This window comes from Cydia splendana, unplaced genomic scaffold (genome assembly GCF_910591565.1).
Source record: "Cydia splendana unplaced genomic scaffold, ilCydSple1.2 scaffold_10_ctg1A, whole genome shotgun sequence".
NCBI lineage: Eukaryota > Metazoa > Arthropoda > Insecta > Lepidoptera > Tortricidae > Cydia > Cydia splendana.
In genome coordinates, this window is record NW_026946835.1 from 518,387 (window position 1) to 526,373 (window position 7,987).

Consider the following 7,987-nt stretch of genomic DNA (forward strand, 5'->3'; position numbering starts at 1 on the left):
GTCATCACATCAAGCTTATTCTAATATAAATGTCATTTGATAAATAAAGATAAAAGTCAACAAAGAAATAAAAAATAGAAAAATAAAATAAGAAATAAATAGTCAAATACAATTCGCGTCACTATAATCATAATACATTAAATACCGTTCTATGTAGAGCAATTGTTAAGATACAGCGCCACAAGCCTCACAAACGTCCCTATACTGTCAGCGAATACGTCGACCTCCGGGAGGTGCTGGCCCATGTCATTAAGAAGCGCACACGCCCGGCGCGTCGGCGCGTTGTCAGTGCGGCGAGTACGCGCCACGCTTCGCGCGAACAGCGGCGGCCGGCGACGCGGCGCGACAGCCTGTCCCGAGCCGTCCCGAGCGCTCCGAGCCGGCACCGCTAGCCCTACCCGCTCTAACACCGCCGAACCACTAACTCTACCATTGAGTAGTTTATAGTAGTGGATCAACGTCAGCGTCTTTCTCCTGAACTCTAGCGTATCCAGCCCTACTATCCCTGATACGAATAGCGACGGATACAGATATGGGTAGTATCCGTACTGACGTTTATACAAAAACCTAGCGTATTTGCGCTGTATTTTTTCTACCATAGTGGTGTACTTCGATTCGTGCGGACTCCATATTATGGCTCCAAATTCTAACCTACTCCGAACAAACGCATTGTACAGCATGATTGCGACTCTGACATTCGAAAATTGATATGCTACTCTCATTATAAATCCGAGCATTTTACTTGCATTTTGGCATGTCATAGTCACGTGCTGTCTGAAGTCCAGTTGTCTGTCTAGTGACAGTCCCAGATCTCGAATCTCAGTTACACGTTCCATCTGATCGCCGCTTAAAGTATATGTAGCATAGATCGGCGTCCGGGCTCTGGTAAAAGTAATAACTTTACATTTTGCTGCATTAAAATATAATTTATTTTCTTCACTCCACCTTACCACTGCATCTATATCTTTTTGGAGTGCTACACAATCGGTGATGTTGCTTACGCCCAAGAATAGTTTGAGATCATCAGCAAACATTAAGCACTTAGCAGACCTAACAGCCCTCGGCAAGTCATTTATCATTATAATAAACTGCGTAGGTCCAAGGGTGCTCCCTTGGCTTACCCCAGATCGAGTGTAGTACGGTTCCGATTCATATCCTCTTACCCTGACAACTTGGCTACGATTATCCAGGTAATTCGCGAAGAATCCCAAGAGTTTAGGTGCAAAACCTATCGCAGCAAACTTTTGCAGAAGGATGTCGTTGTCGACGAGATCAAAGGCCTTTCTAAAATCAAAGTAAGCTGCGTCTACTTGTCGGCGCGCATCCATTTCTGCCGTAACATAATCTACCAAATCTACATGGTTAGTGACAGTGGAGTGCCCAAGGCGAAATCCATGTTGTGCTTCAGTAAGCTGTGATGCAATTTGACGACTGATTCGGTAGTCTATGATAGATTCGAACAACTTGCCGAAGACAGAAAGGACCGCGATCGGTCTGTATGTGCTTATATCTGACCCCAACATACCCTTAGGTACAGGTGACACTCTTGTTTTCTTCCAACAGGACGGGTATACGTTGGTTTGCAATGAGAGATTGAATATATGCAGAAGCGGCTCTTCCAGAGCAGACATACAATCCTTTACCAGATACGGTGGGATAGCATCGAGACCCGCCGCCGAACGCGATTTGAGTCTTTTTGCAGCTCGACGAAGATCAGAAACATCGACTCTGTCCAGTGCAACGAGTGGCGCGTCGGCAGCCAATCCCGGTGCCACCCGCATCGCCTCCGCCACATCGAGCCGCGGTACCGCTCTCTGGAACACTGAGCTGAAATACTCTGCAAAAGCATCCGCTGCGGCTTGCCCCGATACTCTTCGGTCCCCATATGTCAAATCATCCATCTGTCGTCGGTCTTTCCGTTTACTTTTTACATAACCCCAAACTTGTTTCGGATCGTCCGTAATGTCCCGTTCCATTTTGCTCATGTACTGTCGGTAAGCGCCGCCTATCAAAAATTTAACATGTCCTCTGTAATAACGGTATAGCTCACGATTATAATCACGTCCTGTAGCTTTAAATGCTTTTAAGTGGTAATACTTAAGCTTTATATTGGCAATTATATCGGGAGTATACCAGGACGGATAGACATACCGCTGCCCGACAGCACCAGCACATCTCTTAAGGGGTACGTGGTGTGTGATACATTCGTTCAGTTGAGTATAGAGATAATCAGTGGCAATCTCAACACATTGTGCGTTCGTGACATTACCCCAATCTAAATCAGCTACAGCTGAATATAAAGCGCGTAAGTCGGCCTTACGGAAATTCCACCCGGGAGCTGCCTGATCATAAACCGGCGGTAAAGGCGGCGGAGGCTGTAAACCCGCTTCACCTCGATACAGCATGACAGTAGTTTGCAACGGTGGGTGATAAGCGTCCACCGGGACCAGCGGCTCCACCTCGTCAGATACGCTTACATGTTCAGAGTCTAGAGTACTCAACACCAAATCTAGGATACCACCGTGAGCGTTAAGCACATTGTTGTGCTGGTGTAACTTCCCTAGTTTAAGAAACGATTGGTACTGAGTCTTAACAATTGCACTACACGAATTCAGGTTAAAATCTCCTACAATTAAAACATCTAATGCCGAATACTGACAAATCACATTCTCGAGACAATCTAGAACCATTTTGCGCGACCGTTCCATATTTTAAATAGGAAGGGTCGAGGTGCTAAATTAATAAAATGCTATTTATGTTTGTTTGTGTGTTTACGCTATAAATGTTTACACTTAGAAGCGGTTAGTGATCTAACAAAAAATGCTTTTATAATGACGCTTAGGAGGTTCATTGCGCGAAGGGGCAAGCCTGCGGAAATATTCTGTGACAATGGTCGAAACTTTGTCTCCGCGGCTAAAGAAATAGGTCAATTCATAAAAGATAATCAGGAACCTATGTCTGATTTTGCAAATCAAGAATATATAAAGTTCATATTTACTCCAACTTACGCACCTCACTTCGGCGGTATCTGGGAGGCCGGAGTAAAATCCGCAAAGCACCATATAAAACGTGTAATAGGCAATAGCCATTTGACATTTGAGGAATTAGGAACTCTATTTGCGCAAGTGGAAGCGATTCTAAACAGTCGTCCCTTGTGCCCCATGTCTACGTCCCCTGACGACCTCCTTTCCCTTTCTCCAGGGCACTTCTTGATCGGAAGACCACTGACTGCACTGCCGTCGCCTGCACTGGAGAACCGCCAGGAGATGTCTCTTCAACGTTATGCTAGGATAGAAAAGATACGCCAGCATTTTTGGAACAGATGGCAGAGAGAATATATATCCGAATTACAAGAGAGAACCAAATGGAGAACAAACACTGCCAAACTTAATTTGGGCGACTTGGTTCTGCTCCACGAAGATCACGTGCCTCCGCTATGCTGGCGCCTTGGAAGGGTTACGCGCTTGTTCCCGGGAGCCGACGGTGTTGCCAGGGTTGCAGACGTAACCACCACAAAGGGATGCGTACGACGACCACTCGTTCGCCTCTGCCCTCTACCATCACCGGAGGATTTGAAATTTTGAAAGGCTGTTCCTTTCAACGAGGCGGGAAGATGTTCAGACTCCTGAAGCTAGTCCGCGATTGCTGTGAAACGATGATTGTTTGCCTTCAACATTCAACAGGCGCTTACAGCACCGATATTAATAATTTTATATATCTACCCGCCCCTTGCACTTTCTCATAAAGAACATGTAAGACGTTCATCGTCAAATTAAATAGTTTTTAATATAATTTTGGGTTTTAATAAGTAAATTAAGGCTCCGTAATGGACACTACGATACATGTAAGTTGTTGCTACCTCTATTGAGAATGGTAGACTTCATTGGTTTTATCAAAGACATATGTAACTTCGTATAAGATGAATAAAGTCTAAGGACAAAACGTGCCCCGGAAATCAAGAAATAGTCATTCTCGCATAGATGACGCACACATCTTTGGCCTATGCTCGGTTAGATGGCGTGACGACACCGTTTCATATTTCACAATTTTAACACAAAGATATCAGTGAATGAGCATGGGTCAAAGCAATATAAAAATAATAAAATCATTTATCCATATATATGTTACTGTAAAAGCCCGAAGTACGGCAAAACCTAGGTTTTACCGGTAAATCCTAGTTTTTACCGATGCCGATCGGTAAAAGCCCGAAATGTTAAATCTTACTAATTTACTTCGGGCTTTTACCAACACCGATATGGTAAATCCTTGGTCTTACCACGGCGACCAGTAAAGTTTGAATCATGCACTGATTCTTGAGATTATTCGATGATAAATTTTAAGAAAAAAAAACTGACTTCTATGGGGCCCGATGAAAGATTATGGTAGATGGTGCACTATGTAGAAAAGGAGGTAAAAACCACCCACTTTTCTAGTAGCATTTCGTTTCTGTAAGAGTCGCAGTTCTAACCTAACCTAACCCACTTTTGTTCGGTTCTGTGAGGATCGCAGTTCAAACCTAACCTAACCCACTTAACGGCGCATGCGGTGCGGTGTACGGGGGTTTGAGCGGGAGGGGTTGAGAATCAGTGCATGATTCAAACTTTACCGGTCGCCGTGGTAAGACCTAGGATTTACCATATCGGTGTTGGTAAAAGCCCGAAGTAAACTAGTACGATTTAACATTTCTTGCTTTTACCGATCGGCATCGGTAAAACCTAGGTTTTGCCGTACTTCGGGCTTTTACGGTAACATATATACATTTTTTTGATAATTTTATAGGTGTTCATTTTGAGTTTTAGTCGTATGTCGATAAATGGCAGTAAATTTACAGTGACTTTACAGAATCCTAGCTTCCTTGACGGTAGCTCGTAAAAGTAGGTGGACCAGCGAAGATAATGACCAAGAGAAAGCTGAAACTGCTCCATAGTACTTTTAACTAAAATTAAATTAATATGTCACTGCCATCTTTCAACAACTGATTAAAACTCTTAGAACGCCATTTGACTTCTCTTGAAGATAGGCCAAAGGTATGGCGTCATCGCTCGAAAAGCTGGCACCATACCTTTGGCCTATCCACCACTAGATGGCGATACTTTTTAACATTTATTAAGTACTAGCTGTGCCCGCGGCTCCGCCCGCGTGGAATTCGGTCTGTGTCAGTAAGCGGCTAATTACTAATCCTAATTTCTCTCCCTCTCTCCTGGAGGCGGAACTTGAAGTAAAGTTGACAGATGGATATGCTAGAGGACTGCAGTCCAGATAAAATATTTTACAATTAGGTACCACTAAATAAAACTACACTCCAAAATCAATAGATTTTTTCGCCCTTATTCAAATTTTACACGTGATTTAAACGACAGAGTAGTAGATGTATATCGGACGATACAGTAAGGTATACGAGCGCGAGCGAAAGCGAACCGGCCTGCCCTGGCTAGAGCGCCACTCAACGTGGTCTTCTTCAGACTCCTGAGGAAGACCACGTGCCCCTTGTAACCTCAATGCGTTGCGAGACTTTCGCGAATGATTGAATTTTTTTCTGGAAGGCGGTAATGCGTATTAAATGCGAGTCCCAAATCGTTTGACTCCGCAAACGACCAGTGCCGTTTTGATGCCCTAAGCATTTCTAGACCATGGTGCCCCATCTCCCTAGGGTCATCGAGATTAGGTACATTGATATAAAAACGCAATTTGATAGACAGTTGTACATTTTTACTTTTAGTATGGAAATCATTCACATCATTTTATCACGAAATTTTACAGTGTTGCAGCAGTAACGTTGCAACAGAGTAATGGTGCTGCAGTCGCCATACCTTAGAAAGTTATTGAAAACGCGAGCGAAGCGAGCGCGCAAATTTTTCGATATAAAAACGCAATTTAGAATGGAAATCAGTCACATCATTTTATCACGAAAATTGACAGTACTGCAGTAGTAACGTTACAACAGAGTGATTCTGCTGCAGTCGCCACCCGAATGTGACTTTTATCATATCCTATAATGTTATTGTAAACGCGAGCGAAGCGAGCGCGAAAATTTTTCGATATAAAAAACGCAGTTTGATAGACAGTTGTACATTTTTACTTTTAGTCCCAGAAGGGATGGGACGTTATTAGATGGGTACTTGTACACGTATAAAAGTTTCATGTAGGTACCTACTCCACGACTGCAATGCTGATGCAGCCTGCGCTTTTTTTTGCCTACGGTTTTTGTGCCCCCTAGACGGGTGCCCTAAGCAACTGCTTATTTTGCCTAAAAGGGTTAATCCGGCACAGAAAATGACAGAGCTCAATGTTTTTTTTTTCAAAGTACCCACCTTGTATGAAAATTGGATTTGATATGGGTGCGATATAATTACGATTAGGTATAATTCATGATGCAGAAAATAATTAATTTTAAATAATTATGCAATTATACGCGTGTTGATAATTATGTGTGTTTATTTTACCACTATGTAACTATGTAAACTCATTTTTAGTTTTCTTTATTAATTAATGTTTACTCAGTTCCCCAAAAGACTGTGCAATGAGGGGCAATTAATTTACTGTCGTTTAATTTTGTTGTATTATTAATTTATTAAATCAACATAATTATTCAATTATTTTTGTTGATATCCGTTCCCCCTGTTCTAAACTTAGAGTTAATTTGGCAAAATCTTTCCTCGGTAGCTTATTCATATCACAACGTATTAAATTCAGCGCCATCTGTTAGTTTACCAGGGTACTCAATAGTGGTAGCACATATTTGAAAAAAGTTTGCCCCTCCTTCCTAAGTAGCGCCATAAGATTCAGGGGCAAACTTAAGTCAATCGATTGTTGTGGCTACCCCCCCTTTTAGGGGTTAAATTTTTATAGCCTATAACCTGGCCGGGGATTTTCTCGACAGATTAGTAAAGTTTTCATCAAAATCCGTTCAGCCGTTTTCACGTGATGCGCGTTCAAATAAACAGACAAACAGATAAACAGATAAACAGACAAACAGACAAAAATTCTAAAAACTTTTGGAACGTGTTCTGTTATCGATTCTAAGTATCCTCAGCCAACTTTTTTTCAAATATCTTCCATGTTCCAGACTTTCGACCCTCTTCAGCTTTATTATATGTATAGATAGAAGTAAGTAAATATTCTTTATTGCACCAATAATTATACATTTTACATACATGTGAAACTACAAAGAAATTTTAATGTAACAATAGAACTCGGTAACAATAGGCGGTCTTATCGCTAAGAAGCGATCTCTTCCAGACAACCTTTGGGTAGCAAATTTAACACATATCAGTGAATACATAAGGATCAAAGTCAAATGGCGTTATAAAAGTGTTAATCATTTGTGTCGAAAGAAGTAAATGTACAGACTACATAATTTACTTTGATAATATTCCTCTAGTCTAAATTCTCATAAGGGACCGTGCGCGTTGGAGAGTCTGCCACCTGGGGGCCATAATCAGAACCACGTGCAATTTGTCGTTGACAATTGTGACGTTCCACGGGAAAAGGTACCTTATGAGGGTTTCTAGTTTCGGAGATATGAAATGTTTTGTAAAGAGGTGAAAAAATGCTCAATTTTTTTTTATTGTGTGATCTGAAACCTTAATGCGTAACGTTTGTTTACCTGTTTTTATTTTTGTTATAAGTTAGTTATAAGCCTAGTAATGTCGTCTCAGAGTTTAGTAGAAAAGGTACCTTATGGAAAAAAGATTGAAAAATCCCAAAAAAACTAGTCAATACGGGAAAAGAAGTTTGGTAGAGAACTGTATTAGCATTCTGCAAAACTAATTTGATAATTTCAGTTCTGGTTGGGGCGCCTCGCAAATATTATAACCGTACATCGACCGACATCACAAATCCAAGTAGCCTGCTATTATACCAAAGTTACTCTCGTCAAGTCTTTCTTAACTAGAATAATCTTCATTTGGTTTGGTCGCATGCAGTAAATCAGCCATTGGTTTGCTGAAAAATGCCAATACCCGACGCATTACCTTATGGAATATCT